At 45.3% G+C, this 18,889-nt stretch overlaps 1 protein-coding gene across 9 annotated transcripts in view; it reads left to right on the top strand.

Moving 5' to 3' along the window:
• Ppp2r2b (protein phosphatase 2 regulatory subunit Bbeta) overlaps positions 1-18,889 on the top strand; it is a 404,023-nt gene that overhangs the window by 374,671 nt on the left and 10,463 nt on the right. The gene's annotated exons all lie outside the window — the stretch shown is intronic.

Below are 18,889 nucleotides of genomic sequence, written 5' to 3'. Positions count from 1 at the left end.
AATGCTCAACCAATAGCTCAGGCTTATTACTAGCTAACTCTTACATTTAAATTAACCCATATTTCTGTTTATGCTTTGCCACATGTCCCATGGCTTGTTACCTCATTTTTTTACATGTTCTGCTCATTTGGTGGCTGTCTGGCCTCTCTTCTGACTCCACCCTTTTTCTTCCCATTATCCTTAATTTGGTCACCACTGCCTATACTTCCTGTCCAGCTACTGGCCAATCAGCATTTTATTAAACCAATTCAAGTGACAAATCTTTACAGTGTACAAGAGAATTATTCCACAGCATCTCTCCTCTAATTCACCAGAACACCAGGAACCAATTATTCAACTAAGATGTATTAAACATCTTCTGACGTTTGCCATCCAGAGGTGGCATTCCATGGGGCAAAAGAACAAGTACATTCAAAATATAGATAAGCAGTGTATTTTCAGATAGTGATGCAAGCAATAGGAAATAATGCAGAGTCAGAGAGTAGCTGGGGTAGAGCTGTTTCCATAAGGTGGTGTGAGGGAAAGCCTCTGAACTAGAGCTGAATTATTGGAAGGATCCAGTGGCAGTGAAAAATCCTAGCTCAGGAACACCTGTGTTTGAAGAACAGACCAAGGACCAGAGGATGGGGATGATTATGCAGAAAGCATGTAAAAAGAGAGGCAAAAATTTGGGTTATGAGCCATATTTCATGCAGCCTGGGAAAAGTCCATGGGTTTCATTCCAAGTGGATAAGGAGCCATTAGCAGGAAGTGAATACAGTCTAGTGCTGCATAAGGTCATTTTAGTCAGTGACAGTGTCCCCTAAGATTATATCACCTACTGACACCTTATCCATTAATTTTTTTGTTCGCACAACAAAAGCACCTAACAGTGCATTTCTCAGAATAAATCCTAGCATGAAAAAAGACTTGGCTGGGGCTGTGGAGATGGCTCACTCTGGGTAAAGTGCTTGTGACCCAGGCATAAGAACTGGACTTCAGACCCCTAGCACCCATGTACGTGTTTAGTGAGCATGGCACCCTGCCTGTAATCCCAGCCTTCAGAAGGCAGAGATGGAGAACCCCAGAGCATGCTGGCCAGCTAGACTGGCTGAATCCATGAACTCCAGGTTCATTGAGAGATTCTGCCTCAGTATATAAAGTGGAGAGTGTTTGAGGAAGGCACCCATCATCAACCTCTGGCTTCATACATATGCATGTGCCACCATACTGATGAATACCACACACATATACTCAGAAAGAGTACAGCTATATTGGAGTATGTTTATGACCTTAAAAGACTTCTCAAAAATGGGGCAGCCAGACTGGGAGCAAGGAAGCCAATTGGGAGACCCCTTCCATTGTCACAGGAGAAATGATAGCCACTACAAATGAGTGAACATAGGTGGAGTCCACTCGGAATGTCAGGCTGTGGGGACTTGCTGAGTGATTTGAAATGGGGAGGCAGATGTAAGGAGGAAATGTAAAGTCATGTGTTGGTCTGGCTGATGGTATAATGGAAAGATACTGAAGTGAGGAGGCCAGAGAGGGAACTGGTTTGCTGTAGAAAGACTAAGCCTGCCTCTCTAGCTGTCTGCAGATAGAGTTGTCTATGAGTCATCCAATCAGAAAAGTCTCTTGGTCATTAGATACATTGATCTGGAAGCTCAGGAAGACATTACAAGTATAAAGTTGAGAAGTCATAACCATATCATGGTGTTTCAAGCTATGGAACAGAATAGTTCTATTAAAGAGACACGGTGTGGATAGAGAAGAGTGGAGGCCCAGGACCAAGGCCAAAGGGATGTCAACACTTAACAATGGGGTATGGAGAAGAAGGTAGGAGATGAGTTGCCAGGGGTAAGAGGAAATCAAGGTGTGTAAGCAACACATTGAGAATGGCATAGAAAGCTGCTAGGACCAATGTTATGAAATGCTTCTGTGATGCCAACAAAGATGAGACTGGGTAAATGATCATAAGATTTAGTCCTGTGGCAGCCTTTCACTATTAAAGGAAAAGTGTCCTGCCTGACATGTTGTAGTGTGCTTCTGTTGAGTGAAATCAAACATGCGATGCCACATCACCCACAAATATGAGTTTGGTCCTTCAACCTCTACTTCACTGTGGTTCTGGCAGGCTTGTCTACATTCTGCCTGCCTCTGGCTGTCTTACCCCATTGGGAGGGATTGGCTTGTACTCAGGACTTACAGGAGAGCCAACTAGTCATGGAAGGTTCTGAGGAAGGAGCCAGAGCACCTCTCCATGGCAGTAGTGGAGGCAGCCTCACAGCACTGGTCCCCTTCAATGACTCCACCAGCAGGCCTGAGGTCTGTGGTCCTTTTTTACCAAGTAGGCCCTTCCACAAGGGCAAGACTAAAGCCCAAATCAAGGCCATAGGAATTCCTCCCCTCAGATGCCACCAAGGCAGACTTTCTATTCAGCCTTCAATCCTGAAGTGTATGTAAACATGTCTGGACCATGATTAAGAACCATCCTCCTTGTGTTGAGGAAGTAAAGGTGGCAGTAGTTCAGGCCTTAAATACTGAGATGTTTCCGTGAATAGCCTCATTAAGAAAACAGCAGGTGAAAACAGCCAAGTTTGATGCCTAACTCAAAAATATAAATCAGAAATTTTATTTCCCTCCAAAGGTAGAAGGCATGCAGAAGCATGAGTTATTTTGTTTTGAATTTTCCTATGTCTTATTTAATTTTTACAGGGATTGTTGGCCTTAGTGCCCAGTTAACAAATAAGATGCAGAGATGAATAAACTTGCCCCAGATTCCAGGGCGAGAGCCAGATTCGAACCCATGCCTGTCTACTTCCCAGAGAATTCACTGCTATTCTGCGTATATGGCAGGGGGAAATGCATGATTGTTTTTTTAGTATCCAGAAAGATAATTTCATGGGTCTGCAATTTATACTCCCCACATCAGCCCAGTGCCCTAGCCTAAACATTTCTGGCTGCACTGTTAAGTCAGCTTCTACACAGGATGTGAAATCCACTCTCATCCCTCGTCTACAAACTTAATTGCCAAGCCCAGGTTCTGAAAGCCACTAGATCCCTGAATAAACCTGTGTCTCCTTCCCCAAGCCCCTAATGGAATGTGTCCAAAGGCATCAACTATAACTGCAGCTGTGATTCATCCTAAAGCTTCCAAAGGGGGTTCGGTATTGATCTGGGGCATAATTAACACTGTTTACTGTAGGCGAGCTTGGTTGGGTTAGAGAAACAAAGCCCTTTATTAAAATGCTTTTTCCTGATGACAGGATTACAAACACACAGAGACGCACACTGCACCTGGAGAAAAGCCAAATAGCCTTGATACATGAAACAGAATACACACACACACACACACACACACACACACACACACACACAGTCTACGGTATTCAAGCTTAGCATCAATTAACCACAGAGCAGACAAGCCTCACATTCAAGTAAAAATAGAATCCCATCCCCCTTCTCCCATCTTCATTTCCATTTTTGATTAATTTACCAGTTCGGTCAATTAGTCATCCTGGAGACTGCAGTTGAGTGGATTTTCCTAAGGACTAGAAAGCTTATTAATTTTGAAAGTGAGTATCATTCATTAACAGTTGACACCATCCCAGGTCCTGCCCTCTTCTCTGCTCAAGGTCTTGGGTGAAAAAGCAGCAGAGGTTGAAATTAGCACCTGCGCGTGGCTACAGCCTACCCCACCTACTGCACACCAAGACATGCAAGGTGGGGTCATAGGTAGCTTTGGCCCTGGAACACCTCTGGGTCAACTTACCTGTCATTGTTGTCTGTGATAAGCCATTAGCAACAAACTAGTCATAGGCACAAGCAAGCGTTCATAGTGGAGTTCAAGGAAACCAGAGACAGGGACTCTGGAATAAAGTTGGCAGTCATTTTCTCTGGGGAGGGCCCCTGGCCTCTCAAGTGTATTAGCTGATGCTGGCAGGATGCTAAGGTAGCCCATTCCTTCCATCCAGAGGCATATCGGGAAACCTGATGCTTCCTAGAGCTGCTGTAACAAAGCCTCACTGGCTTTAAACCTCACATAGCTGTCATCTTGCCGTTCTGGAGTCCAGACATGTAACATGGGTGTTACATGGGCTAAAATTAGGCTGCCTTCCCGTGTGGAGTTCTGGAAAGAATTGACTTCCTTGGGTTTTTCAGCTTCCAGAGGCTGCCCCCTTCCCAGGCTTGGAGAATCCAGGAGTAGGGAAATGAGAACCTAACACACCACCCTCCTGCCTCCTTCACTGACCCCTCCCCTTCTTATAAGGACTCTTGTGTTTGTATGAGATCCACCCAGATGAAGTGGAACAATCTCATTTTAAGATCAACTAATCAGCAACCATAATCCCATCCAGTCTTATTTCCTTTTTGTCATGGAAGGAGTCCACAGACTGCAGGAGTTAGGGTGTAGGTATCTTTGCAGCCAATTTTCTCCCCATCATACCCCTCAAGATTCAGCAAAGACACATTGGACCAAAAAGACTCCCAAGTCAGTTTTAATGCCCTCTCTGAACACTAAATGCCATGTTCTCACTGATCTGTTTTGTTTCTTCTAAGTCAGACCTCCCCTATGGCTAGACTGTTTACGACTCCCTAAGCACATATCATAGTGCTGAACAAATCCTCTAAGGAGGCAAATGTCTGTAATCATGCAATATGATAGTTTGCATCTGGTGCTTCTCTTTGAAGAGCTGGGAAGACTCACATAAAGAAGTAGTTGACTGTGTTCGTTCATTTCTAACTTTAAGAATGCATTTCCAGCAGCTGGAGTTTTAATTAGTGATAGTGCATGCTCTTAGCAAGTGAGGGGCCCTGTTTGCAATCTCCTGGTGGGGGTGGAGGGAAGAGGAGATAGGGATGGAGGAGACAGAAAGATGGAGAAAAAGGCCCACTTTATCATGTTTAACTTATATTAAGTTTAAAAATAGATTCCTAGGCACTGAAAGTAGAAAAAAATGAATAATAAACAGACCATAATTTCAAAAGCTGCAATACGCTTTCACAAGTTGGGAAAATTCTAGGTAACTTTTGAGTCCTGGGAGGAGTCTGTGAAGTAGTGATCATCTGTTACTCATGTATTCAGTAAATGTTTATTGTTTCCAAGCACTAAAAAGATAGATCCTTCCACCCCTGCAGCATCTACTCACAGAGAAGGAACCAAACACCAGTCACCTGGACAAACAGATTTGGTGAAGAGAGTCCCTGGAGCAGAGGCTGCAGCAAAGCAGAGGCTCTGGGTGGGACTGTGACAAGAAGGAATGGCCATTGTGTTATGAAAAGGAGCAGCTCGAGGGGAGCTGGTAGCCTAGAACATGTGAGGAGCTACATCTGAACTCCCATTTGCCCAACTGGTACTCTTCATGCCATAAGTTGTGCAGAGGACATGGGAGTTGGGCAACATGGTAGCCCTGTAGGCCATGGTAAGGAATTTCAATGTTACTGTATTAGGGAAAGGGACATCTAGGAAGGTTTTAGGGAACTGAGTAGATGGGTATCTGGGACCATTTAAGAACGAAGCATCAGGAAAAAAAGAGTGAATACAAGGAAAAGAGTGAGGATGTTCTTGAGATGTCCAATTGGATGGTTCGGAGCAGTACCTGGAGTATAAACCAGTGAGTCTGTTTGTAAACTGGCTGTGGAGGGTGAGGCCAAGAGCCAAGGCTAAGGAGGCTAAGGAGACAGCTCAGTCAGTAAGGGTTTGCAATTGTAAAAGCGTGACAACCTGATTTCCATCTCCAGAACCCATGCAAAAGAGCCAGACATGGTGGGGCATGCTTGTAATCCTGGTGGGTCACAACCAGTCAGCCTAGCCTATGTGGCAAGCCACAACCAATGAGGGATTCTGACTCAAAAAACGAGATGGATGGTTCCTGAGGAACATTGCTCAAGGTTGACCTCTGGCATATATGCAAGCGTGTGCACATGTGCATGCACACACAGACACACACACATGCAGAGAAACAAGGATACGACCCAGGGTTTCAGTTCGAGCACAGGTCTAAATGAAGGGACTCACTGGTAGGTTTGCAAAGATTAGAGCGGGGAGAGGAAACTGAAGGAGGAGTTCATAAATTCTGTGAGCGCTAAGGTTTGTGGGGGAAAAAAACTCATAAAATGTTTGCATTGACACATTTTTTGCTGGGAAACCTTGGAAGCCCCTTGTTTTCATCTTCATCAATCTTAATGAAAACTCCAAAAGGCCATAGTCTTTGTTTAACCCAGACAGTTCTGCCTTGACCTCTCAAGTGCTAGGGTTACAGGCATGGGCATGCCTGGCTGGGTGTCTTTGACTTGTTTTGATTTGGCTTGGTTTAGTTTTTTGTTTGTTTGATTGTTTTTGGTAGCTGCGGAATTCAAGATCCAGGGAAGGCTATGCAGAGCACTACAGTGATCCGGTTTATTTCTTACTTTAAATGATGAATACCATCAACCTTGGCACTTGTGTGCATTGAAAGGTGGAGAAGAGAAGTGGGGATCTCTTATGTGTGTAATTGACCTGTGTTAAATATATCGGCTAATTCGAGCCCCTGTGTGGTTCACATAATTCTATTTTGACAGCTCAGCAGGTGGCATCAATAACCAACTCGTGAGTGCTGCCATCCACTCAAACAGCTATCAGCCCATCTTGCAAGGCCCTTCTCTGTTGAATTGTTATGAAGACTTGCTTCCCATCATCCCCAAGCACAGACCAGAGGCAGCAGAGGGCAGGCAATGCTCACCCCCACAAAGCTCATAAGGATACTCTCTTCTCTATCTTCAACCTCAGAATAAACATTTCAATGGGAATTAACTTCTGTATGGGCATCCTTAACCCTGGGGTCAGCCAGTATATCCTGAAATTGTAATGGCTTTTGAAAATCCCTGCACTGAGACAAAGTTGTCCATTGAAAAGTTACATGTGAGGGGGAAAAAATGGGATCATTAAGCTTATGGGGGAAATCATGGGAATCAAAGAAAATATTAACACGATATTGTGCTGAGCATGGTGGGATAGAAAGGCTAATGCTAATGCTGGACAAGAAATTATGAAGTATTTCTAACGTAGTTTGTTTTAAGCTGAACATGAAATTTTGATTCCCAATGTCAAGGACAGCAGATGCTAACTATAGACTGTGCGAGCCGAACAGCTCCACGTGTGGCCCTACAGTAGAGTTCTTGGCTCACCCTGAGATCAATCCCCAGCACCACACACACACACAAAAAGTTTACTCTGAATATAGTGTGAAACAATTTAACTGAAAAATGATTTTGCGTGCCTTTATCCCCAAACTATCCCCTGTGTTCCCAAACACTGTCAGTCTCTGTTAAGAATCTCCTGTGTTCCTGTCATTGTCGGACACAGAATTGTGAACTGGTACCAGTTAGTCAAATGCGTTCTGTTGCCCTCGGGGAGTTACTCATGGTAGAGGACCAGAGACAGAGCCTAGCCTAGCATGGACACTAAACCATACTGTTGGACATATTGAAGGAATGATGTGAGGTCAATTGTCATGTCTCTCATAACACAATAATATTTTTATTTGAGAATTTCATACAGCATATTTTATTGTATTCCCATCCACCCCCACCCTGACCCCACACTCACTCAATTTTACATTATTTCTCTTGCTTTAAAAAAAGGAGAAAGAAAGAACGATGGAGAGGGAGAGAGAGAGGAAAGAAAAAGAAAGAAGTGAAAAGAAAGGAGGGAAGGAAGAAAGAAAGAGGCTTTTTAAAAAGCCACTAAAAAACAGGAAGTCCAGTTTGCGTTGGCTAAGTGCTCCTGAAGAGTGGTTGATACACCCAGCACCACTCCACTGGAGAAAACTGATTTTCCCTTCTCTAGGCAGCTATCACTTGTAAAGAGCATGTTGGCTAGGGGCGGGATGTTATACTGCTTTCCTTCCTCTGTAATGAGACTTTGTCTGGCTTGAGCTTCTGCAGGTCTTGTGTGTGCTGTCACAGTCTCTGTGGGTTCATAACCGCATCTGCGTTGTTGAGTCTGCAAAATGCCATTTCCTTAAAATCACCACCTCCGGCCCTTACAGTCTCTCCTCCCCTTCTTCTGCGTAGATCCCTGAGTCTTAAAGTAGGGGGTGGGGTTGATGAAGACATCCCATTCAGGGCTGAGTGCTCCGATGTCTCTCACTTTCTGCATAGTGTCCAGTAGGTCTCTGTGTTAACTCCCATCTAGTGCAAAAAAAAAAAAAAAAAGCTTCTCTGGTGAGGGTTAGTGATTCATTCATCTGTAGGTATAAAAATACGTTATTAGAAGCTGTCTTATTGTTACATTCGTTTAATAATGCTGATTCTTGAGCAAAAAAAAAAAATGTGATGAAGGCATTGCATACAAGATTTTCTAGTTCCTGGGAAAAACCAAACAAGCTCAAACTCAGAAATGTCTCAATTTTAAACTTTTCTCCCACAAGCTTTCTTGAAATTTTTAAGAGCCTATGTAATAGACTCTAATGTTTTTACATATTAATTTATGTGTGTGTACATGCGTGCACATGTGCTTATATATGCCTTAGTGCCACATTAATGTATGGAGGTCAGAGGACAACTTTTGGGAGTGGGTTTTTCCCCTCCCACCTTTTATGTTCCAGGAGTAGAACTCAGGCTCTGTGACAATCATCTGTACCCCCTGACTCATCCCATAGATCTATAACTGAGTCTTAAAATTATTATTTGATATATACATATACACACACACACACACACACACACACACACACACACACACACACATATATATATATGGTACTGTTACTGGCCTGGGGTCCTCCTGCTCCCATTGGAGGTTGTATTGAAGGTAGGAGCTCTTCTGTCCTGGTCTCGGAAGCTTTTGTATCCCTGGGAATTTGACATCAGTGACAGTAGACAGGCAGGAGCAGCAGTGGGGGACACCCTTTGGTGTTACAATTCTCACACAGGCCATGGGTCCTAAGACCTTTAGTCCTGTGGTAACACCTGTCAGAGCTCGTGTGCGGGCCTTGGAAGATTCCTTCACCCTTGACCGCAGCTAGTGTTACTCTTCTTGGGCCAAGGGTGTCTAACCCCTTGACCCTTAATAACCCTGCCGCTGCTTCTACCACTGAAATCACTGTTGTTGCAGCCCCAGTGGCCGCTGTCAGCACTGCCTCTCTCTGCCATTGCTACGCTGCCGCTCTCCTGGCTTCTGCCAAGACCTCTCAATGGTTCCTACAGCTCTGCCCCTGGTACTATCAAGGCCGTGTGGTCCACGCTACAGCTCTGATGCGCTCCATGGCTCTACCTATCCTTTAGCTGTCAGGTAGCCACTTAGTAGATGCTGTAGCTTGGCCTACTGGCCACGTGCTGTTACAGGAAGGCACTGACACACTGACCCAAGGCCCAGGGTTGGCTGGCCTGTTGGCTGTGGACGGTGGAGACTGTCTGTGAGAAAACAGTAAGGCTGTGACCAGCCCATATAGAGTCCTTGCAATGCTTGTTCCCTGCTGAGATGGACCGCCCCACTCAGCATGAACTGCTCACCTTGGTCTGCAAAGAGATTGCTGCTGTCAGCAGGCTGTGGCTCTTGTTTTTCCCCTCCGTGTGTCTGCCTCTCCTAGCAGTGATTATGTATAAATCCTGGGAAACAGGGACAGCTTGAGAATGCAGCCTTAGCCTCCACGGTGCCATGACAACCAGCTTCCCAGCGATCACCCCTCATAACGGGCCACTCACTCGCCATCTCCTCCACCTGGGCAGAGGCTCCCTGGGGGGAGCTGGGGGTGCTCTTGGAGCAGCTGCACGAAGCTTCCTGTTGGGAACAAATTATCAGAGACAGAGAAGGAGGGAGCACAGAGAGCTCTTTCTGAAGGGAAAGGGGGTGGAGCCGAGAGGCCTGAGTCTCTAACCTGTGATGTGTGGCAGGATTCCAAGGACTTGAGGACACTGCCATCGTGATCCTGGAGCCCCTGGCACCCCTGGCCTTAGGAAAGAACAGTTCTGTAGAGAGAAAGATAGGCCCCTCATGGGCCTCTGCCCCTCACTAGCCTTGCAAGGAGAGGGTTATAATGGGGTAAAAGACCAATACGAGCCCTCATAAAGCCAGGCCTGCCCGTTAGCAGATTTCTTCATTAGGCTCCTGTCGAGACCCCCACTGCCAGCTCATCATCTTGTCTGGACTGGAGCCGCCGCCTATCGCTGCTGCCTGCTGGAGAGAATGTGCTCAAAGATCCCCCTCAATCAATATCCTTCCAGAATGGCAGGTCTCAAAAAGGGACCCGACCTGCTTAGCTAATAAATGACTATTCTTCACAAAAGGACGACAAACAGGCCCGCAGTTAATGAACTTCTCTGTGGATGCTAGCCCAAATGCTGGCTTGAGATTGACAGGCCAGGGCTAAGCCAAGCACACGGTCTCGTTTCCGTTCCCTTTAGATCACAGATTCCGGCTGAGGCTCCTGCACAAGGAGGTTCCACCCTCCGAGCTAATGAGCCCTTACAATGTGTGCACTCAGGGACCATGGGGGCCTGTGGGGCCCAGTCTCCCCATCCTGTTGCCTCAGCTATGCAGTAGAGATGATTCTGCCTCTGTGGTGTGCCGGGCAGCTATCACCAATGCTTACTTTCTGTGAAGCCCATTCCCTGAACTGGAACTTCCTAAACTCCTTGTGGATCTAAAAGAAACACAGACTTTTGAAAATAATAGGAAGAGGGCCTGGAAGGTGACTGAGTCATGCAGTGACGCTCAGACATGAGGACCCGACTCTGTTCTCCAGCACCTACACAAAAAGCTGGTCACAATGACACATGACTAAAGCCCCAACACTGGGGATCCTTGGAGCTTATGGGGCAACCAGTGAGCCAGTATCCAAATAAGCAAGCTCTAAGTCACCTGACGTTGACCTCTGTCCTACACCCACATGAACACACCTGTGCAACCCACACACATGAACACACGCGCACACACACACACACACAATACAAGCTTGAAGTTGAGCCAAGTTTACCGTAAGTTGGGGAAGAGGCAACACAGGCACTTGGGTGGTTCAGGAAGGCCAGAAAAGTGTAGACATCTCAGCTGATACTGACTATGGGGGAGCCACACTCCTCCTGCCTGTCGGCAATCAACTGAGCCGAGCAGAAATTGCCATTTGTATGGGCTGTGTAGACACTCAGGTCAAGCAACCCATTGTCTCTGCTACCTGTCTGTGTATATTCACCTTGTTCACACTCTGCCTGGCCCGGAAGCAGATGACGAGTAGACCAGACAGGCCTCAGTGGAGTACTAGAACTCAAGAGAATGTTACAGGAATGCCGACACACTGACCCAAGGCCCAGGGTAGGCTGGCCTGTTGGCTGGGGACACTGGGGACTGTCTGTGGGCATCTGAGCAGGGAGGAGCCTTGCCTTGGGATCACTCATCTAGGACACGGCTGGGTGCTGTGCAGTTTCGTGCTCTCCCGCTGAACCGTCTCCGTGGTGGGTCAGCTGTCTGAAGCTTCTAGCTTCTGATTTTGCTGATCCTGTCAGAAGGCGAGCTTAGCAGCAGCAAAGGAGGAGGTGGCTAATCTGAGGTGGTTCGGCAGCTCCCAGCCCTGCCAAGACAGCTGCTTAGAGAGTGGGCTTTTTGGTATCCGGAGAGAGAGGAGGGGGAGTCGATGTGACCCAGGGAGAAGGAGCGGCTGTGAGAAGTTGAGGAGAGAGCTCATGAGCTCCTGTCACCACCACCACCCTCCATCTCTGCTGATGATATGAGAAAGGGGTGTTAGTTTCCTATTGCTGCTATCCCAAATTATTGTGGGTTTAATGGACTTAGGGACTGGAAATCAGAGTTCTGGAAGTCAATTCTGACTTGAGCCCCATTGGGCCAAAGTCAAGGTGACAGTAGAGCTATGAGGACGATCGTCATTACATCAGACCCACCATAAAGTGGAACATCACTTTGTGGTCTGTTTTAGTTTTTGAGATGAGTTCTCTCAACTTAATAGTCCTTCCATCCACAGCCTTCCAAGTACGAGGAGTTCACCTTCTTATAGTTTTCAGGCTTGGAGTGTGTGTGTGTGTGTGTGTGTGTGTGTGTGTGTGTGTGTGTGTGTGTGTGTGTGTGTTCATTCCTTAAGACTTGGTCTCACTTTGTAGCCCAGGCTAGCCTAGAACTCCTGCCTCAGTCTCCCAAGTTCTGGGATTCCAAGTGTGGGCCCCTACAACCCAGATCCCCCTCTCAACTTAACACTCTGTCCATTTACAGTCTTCATTGACCTTGTCTGCAACATAGTGCAAGGAAGGGATGTGGATATGGACATCTTAGAGGGTAGAGTGCCAATATTCTGTCTGCCACAGGGAAAAAAAAATGGCCCACACTTTCCAATGAGGGCTGACACAGACCCTGGTCACAATGAATGAGGAGGTCCGTTCTTTGTTGGAGGAACACAGGAACCTTGCTCTTCCTGCTCACTCATATAACCCGTTCTAATCTGTGTCCCTTCTGCCCTCTGTGGGTCGTGTGGGTCCCTAGTACTTGTTGACTTAGGGCCATGTGCCATGCCTGGTGGGAGTGTCTCATGGTATGAAACTGAAAGCTTGGTGTCTCTGAGCTGAGTCCTAGTGTTCATTTCTTCCCTTAATATGTATTTTGCTTTTGTGCTCTTGGGGCAGAGGTGAATTATGGCAACAGGAGCCTCCAGAGCCTGAAGTGGTTTACAACTTTAAATGATTCTTGATCGCTTTCAGCTCCCCTTATCTCTTCTTTCTCTCTGTAAAGCTTTTGCATATCTTGGAGTCTTCTAACCGAAACAATCAGGTGTTATTCATGCTGCTTTGGTTTTTTGGTTTTGGGGGGAGGGTTTTTTTTTTTTTTTTGAGACAAGGTTTCTCTGTGTAGCTTTGGAGCCTGTCCTGGAACTCGCTCTGCACACCAGGCTGGCCTTGAGCTCACAGAGATCCGCCTGCCTCTGCCTCCCGAGTGCAGGGATTAAAGGGGCACGCCACCACCACCACCAAGCATGCTTTGGCTTTTTTTTTTAGTATTTATTTTTATTGGGGGAATGGGACCTGTGTGCTCTGGATGCATGTGGAGGTCATGGGACCACTTATAGGAATGAGTTCTCTCCTTCCACCCTGTGGGTTTCAAGGATTGAACTTAGGTTCTCAGGTTTGGTGGCAAGTGCCATCACCCGATGAGCCATCTTACCCGCCCTTTCTTGATTTCTGAAAGAGTGTGTTCATACAAAGCCCTCACTGCCTTGGTGTACAACACCATGGCTGGCAAAAATGAAGGGTGTGTGTGTGTGTGTGTGTGTGTGTGTGTGTGTGTGTGTGTGTGTGTGTGTGTGTGTGTAGGTGTTGGGTGTCACTCCATCACCTTGCCACCTTCTCTTTCTTTTCCTTCCTTCCTTCCTTCCTTCCTTCCTTCCTTTCATCCTTTCTTTCTTTCTTTCATTGTCTTGGACAGGCTTTTTCACTGAACCTGAGCTCACCATTTTGGCTAAGCTGGCTTGCCAGCCAGTCCCCAGGATCTGCCAGACTGCCTCCCCACATCACCAGGGCTGGTGTTTCAGATGTGCATTGCCACAGCCAGCTTTTTACACGGATGCTGAGGGTCCAGGTTTAGGGATCCTCACTCCTGTGCAGCAAGTATTTTGGCCACTGAGCCCTCCCCAGCCCCCCAAAATGAGTTTGGGGCTCATATTTAGTGTTTAGCTTTGAATGCTTATTTTGAGACATTTGTAAAGAAAATACATGTGAGGAATTTTTTTTAAGAGTCATATGTAAAACTTAGAAGATATGATAGCTTCTGTATTCACTTATGTAATAAACTTTTTCATCAGACACCAGCTCCCAAATAAGGACATGGAGACCTCTTATTAATTATGAAAGCTCAGCCTTAGCTTAGGCTTGTTTCTAACAAGTTCTTATAACTTAACCCATTTCTATTAATCTATGTGCTGCCATGTGGCTCATGGCTTTTACCTCTCCTCCTGCATGCCCTGCTTCCCCTCTGTATCCTCTGGCATCTCTTCTGTGCCTTGATTCAGCTCTTCTTCTTTTCTCTCTGCCCAGAAATCTCACCTAACCTCTTCCTGCCTAGCTATTGGCCATTCAGCTCTTTATTGAACCAATCAGAAGGCACCTTGGCAAAGACACAGCTTCACAGGGTACAAAAAGATTATCCCACAACACACTTATTCTCCACCAGGCTGTGCGAGGCATCATGTGGCTGCAGAGTTCACTGAGGAACGGTTATGTGTGGAATCAATGAAGGATGTATAAAAAGCCTATCACAAGAATTAAGCCACTGAGCTTCATTGTTTCCCATTTCTGAATCCTCCAATGCTAAATATGATCTCAATTCCCAATCTCTAGCCCATGTCTGGAAAGAGGGCACTAAGTATATTAAGTACAGTAAGTATATCTACTAACTAAATCTTAAACTATTTCTCTCACTGTTCTGAGCTGGGCAAAGGCTGATGTTAGCAGCCCTCAGGAGTTCCTACCCTCTGTGGGAAAACTGTGGGCCAGTTCTCTCACTGAGCAAAATTAGTGGACCTGTCTTCTGTAGAGTAAAACTTGCTGGCTGCATCTCCATTGGTGAGCCTCTTCTCTCCAGGGGCAAAACTGTTGCCTGCAAATCTCCAAAGCCAAATTGCCATCTGCCTCACTTTGTATGGAAATTGCCGATTGTGTCCCCATTATGGAGAAATAGTCAACCTTGTCTCCAAATGGAAGAGCCTGCCAGCTGTGCTTCTCTATGGAAGAGACGTCAGCAGAAGTGAGCAATGTAAAACCCAAGCATGAGTCTGGGTCTAGTCCTTCCTCATCACAAGCAAACCTTCTTGTCCCTCTCATTTGTCAAGGTCATCAGAGCCAAGGTGATGGTGCCATTGAAATGAGACATTTAGGGGTTGGGGATTTAGCTTAGCAAGCGCAAGGCCCTGGGTTCGATCCCCAGCTCTGTAAAAATAAAAAATAAAAAGAAATGAGACATTTAAACCAAAGAAATGATAGTCCAGAGATGGCCTGTTACAGAGATGACACTGAACGGACTCAGCAGGTTGTATTTATATAATTATATGTATGTATATATGTAACAATAAGAAAGAAAAAGAGAGGAAAAATCATAGGCTAGAAGCAGACCAAGTTCAGATTTTGGCCACAAGGACACCTGTATTGACTGATTGATTCATGGGAAAGAGGCTGAAAGACTTATGAATGTTGAATGAATTCATACCATGCAGTACATAGGAGCTCAAGAGGTAGTTTTTAAGAGTGAGCTAATTCTGAACCCAACCTGAACTCAACTCAGTGTCCCATGATGGGAGTGGGAAGGGGAGCGGAGGAGAGTTCAAGGCATGTGGGTGGAAATACATTAAGTACATCCAGGACATGAGCATGTGGGTCAGCCTGAGTATGGGAACAGAGCAAGTGAAAGCACACAGTGTGGAGTGGACAGGTGGGAGGAGTGTCCTGGGCGGCTTGCTCAACCTTGCTGGTCAGTTCCTTATTCTATAATAAGAATAGTGGTAGTTGCCAGCTCAGACATTTGAGCATTAGATGAGATAATAGATGCATAGGCACATAGATAGATACATAAAGACATAGATCTTAAGGAGTAAGAAATGGTAGCTTATGTTATATTGGCATCTATAAAACACATACATGTGCCCTGATGGTGAATCTGCCATATCTCCATTGAGTAGGTCTAGGCTACCATGATTCCCATCAGGACCATTTCCTCATAGACATCAAAGCTTGTCTCATCTCCCATGGTCCCTTCTTGTCTTCTTTCATGTCTTTTTCCTGAAATCTGGTTGGAAGCCCTGAAATTCAGCAGACTTCTGGTGCCAAGCCAAGGGGATCTCTGGGGAAAATTGAGGACACAGATCCTGTTTGCCACGTTCTCAGCAAAATCTGAATAACTCTGACACTGAAGCAGAAGTGGTTCCCCAGTTCTTTTATTTCCACCATACACAGCTTATAACATGGTAAAACTCAATTCACCATCGTAGCTAAATTTGTGTGACTGCACGACATTTATCTCCTCCAATCCTATGAACTGCTGAGTCCATTTACCATTGCTTGTATGTATTATTATTTCAGGGCTGGCCACTTGGTATTGGCTAGCCAATTAGGGGGCTCCGTCTTGATGAATGAAATATGACTGACTATCACAGAGCAGAATCTGATAATGATAAAAATACTGACCAGCATTTATTGAGGCTCTACTATGTGCAAGGTCATGTGCTAAGCAATGTGAAGCCCTATCTGGCAATTGGGAAAACAAGCTACAACAATCAATACAGTGTCCACAGTCAGTCACCGATGAGGCCAGGTGAGGACTGTGTGCAGCATATAGCATGTTCTGCCTCCTTCCTCAACTCTCCCTATCCTCTCTCCGATGAGACGTTTGACTTGGAGTTTCCAAATCCCAGTGCTAACAACATTACTGGGAGCTAAGACAGATGGGAAATGTCTCATGTAGTTCTCAACTAGGAGGGTGCCAGCCAGAAGCCAGAAGCTATATTGAGTAGGACCCTAACTCAAGCAGGTGATAGAGAATGAATAGATAACAGGTTTTATAGGTGGTTATTCTAATATCGCCATGCCAGTGACTCTCTCTCTACAAAGAGTATGATAAATAGATTAGTTGTTTGTTCCTGAAAGAGGAAGAGGAGGAAGGAGGAGGAGGCAGCATCATCGGCGGTAACAACAGTAGGGACGGTGGCAGCACCCAGGGCCATTCGGGGATGCCTCCCTGAGACAGTGAGCCTCTCTTGCTCCTGTTCCAATGAATGTCCTAATTCTCATTACTAAGGGTTTTTTTGTTCTTTTAAATTGTTGTGTGAGTGTTAATGTTTGAATTTGGTTCCGGTTTAATGCAGCAAGGTTTAAAAAGGAACCGCTGCTCTTGGGCTCTCTCGGCAATGAATGGCCTTCTGCCATGCAAGTGAAAGAACACTCAGGAAATAAGCTGCCTTGGAGGCCCGCTAACCCAGCAACCTCAGGCCAGGGGTTGGCTCTAACTCAGACCTTCATGTAACATTTACTAGACTGAACCATAAGCAACTGCCATTTTTATAACTGAATCTCATAGGCAAATGCATACGTTAGACATAACACAGGCGAAGAACCCAAAAGTCAAAGACTAGTAAATCTGGCTTTAGACCTAGTCAAGCAACGAACAGTTATTGAACATTTGTCAGCATGGCTATAGGTACAAGGAAAACTGCAACCAAAATCCTGCTCTCAAAAGTCTCGCCTCCTAGTTAAAGAGATGAAACAAACTCATATTATTAAATAGTGTTCAAGCAATAGAAAATATGATAAGGGCCACGTGTGATGGCACACGCCTTTAATCTCCTGCACCAAGGAGGCAGAGGCAGGCGGATCTCTCTGAGTTCCAGGCCAGCCTGGTCTACAAATGAGTTCCAGGATAAGGGCATCAGAAAAAGAAAAGATCCCTAGAGGTGAAATGTGTAGTGATGGTTCATGAAAAACATGAATCAATGAATAAGACGACATCGGGCATTGTGTCAAAAGGGGAAATTTGAAGATATAGCCCATGTACCTAATGGAAGTCAGAGAGAAGAATTGGATGCCATTTACAAAGGTTTCAGTGACATATTGAGGAGTAATGCCAATGAGAAGTGGAAATCAGCCACAGCCAGCAAGAAAGATCCTGAGAATCTAAAACCTTGAGTAAGTGGACAATGTTCATGAAGGACATTGCAGCCACCATTTACATGTAAGGACACCTGGGGCACCTAAGTCACCCAAAGCACAACCTGACCTTAGACCTCATACAGTCAGGAGCTTTCCTACACCGCAATCCAAGGAAAATGAAAACACTTGTCCTTGTACAAAAAGCTGTACATGAATATTCACAGTGCCATTATTTGTGTCTGTGGGAACAGCTCAAATGCTCATCAATTTATCAATGGGTCAACAGAATACTGCAATCCCATGCAAAGATTTAGCCATGCAAAGAACATGCCACAGCATGGTAAACTTTGCAAATAGTATGGTATGTTAAGTCTGGCACAAATGACCTATGTTCTATTGTTGCATTTATGTGAAATTGCTAGCATAAAGAACCCAGAAAGTGGATTAATATTTGCCTAGAGTTATAGGAATGGGAAATAAAGGGTTTTGTTCTGATGGTTTTTGTTTTGTTTTGAGAAGGAGTTGGTAGAAACATCTGAATTTAGATTGTGGTTTGATTGCATAAATACATCATGATACATAAAACCACTGACTTTTGCATTGTATTTTAGAGTAATATAGATTATGTGTTTTAGAAAAAAACTGAAAAAATGTTTAAGCACGTAAAAATGACTCCAAGATCTCGGGATGTAGCTAAGCGGTGCTTGCCTAGCATACCTAAGACTTTGGGTTTGCTCACTAACACCATAAAAAAGGAAATGGAGAAGAGACAGGTGTAGACAAAGTCTAAACAGTTTTAGGAAATAGCCAAAGAGATCAGAGCAATGGCCATGACTAGCTTTAGCTTACCACCAGCAGTAGCTTCCCCAGAGAGAGAGAGACCTCTTCCTGTCTAACCTGCACTTTTATTGCTTTCTTGTTCTGCCTTCTGGCTCTTAGCCCAGCTACATGACTTCCTCGTCACTGCCTGTCTATACAGACCTCCAGGTCTCTATGGTTGGTACTGGGATTAAAGGTTCATGTCACCATGCGTGGCTGTGTCCTTGACCACACAGAGACTGTCTGCCATGTAATTGGATTATAAGGGTGTGTGCTACCACCGCCTGACTTCTGCTTATGACTCGCTATGACCTCTGATCTCCAGGCAACTTTATTTATTAACATACAAATAAAATCACATTCAGCCCAAATAAAATATCACCATAGACAGAGAAGAAAGGGAAAGAAAAAAGAGAATCCTGAGATGTCTCCAAGTGTGGACATGCACATGACATCCAGAGAAGAGGACAAATGTGAT

This window comes from Peromyscus californicus, unplaced genomic scaffold (genome assembly GCF_007827085.1).
Source record: "Peromyscus californicus insignis strain IS unplaced genomic scaffold, ASM782708v3 Scaffold_17__1_contigs__length_78620276, whole genome shotgun sequence".
Classification (NCBI taxonomy): domain Eukaryota; kingdom Metazoa; phylum Chordata; class Mammalia; order Rodentia; family Cricetidae; genus Peromyscus; species Peromyscus californicus.
This window is presented reverse-complemented; position numbering and strand designations above follow the sequence as displayed.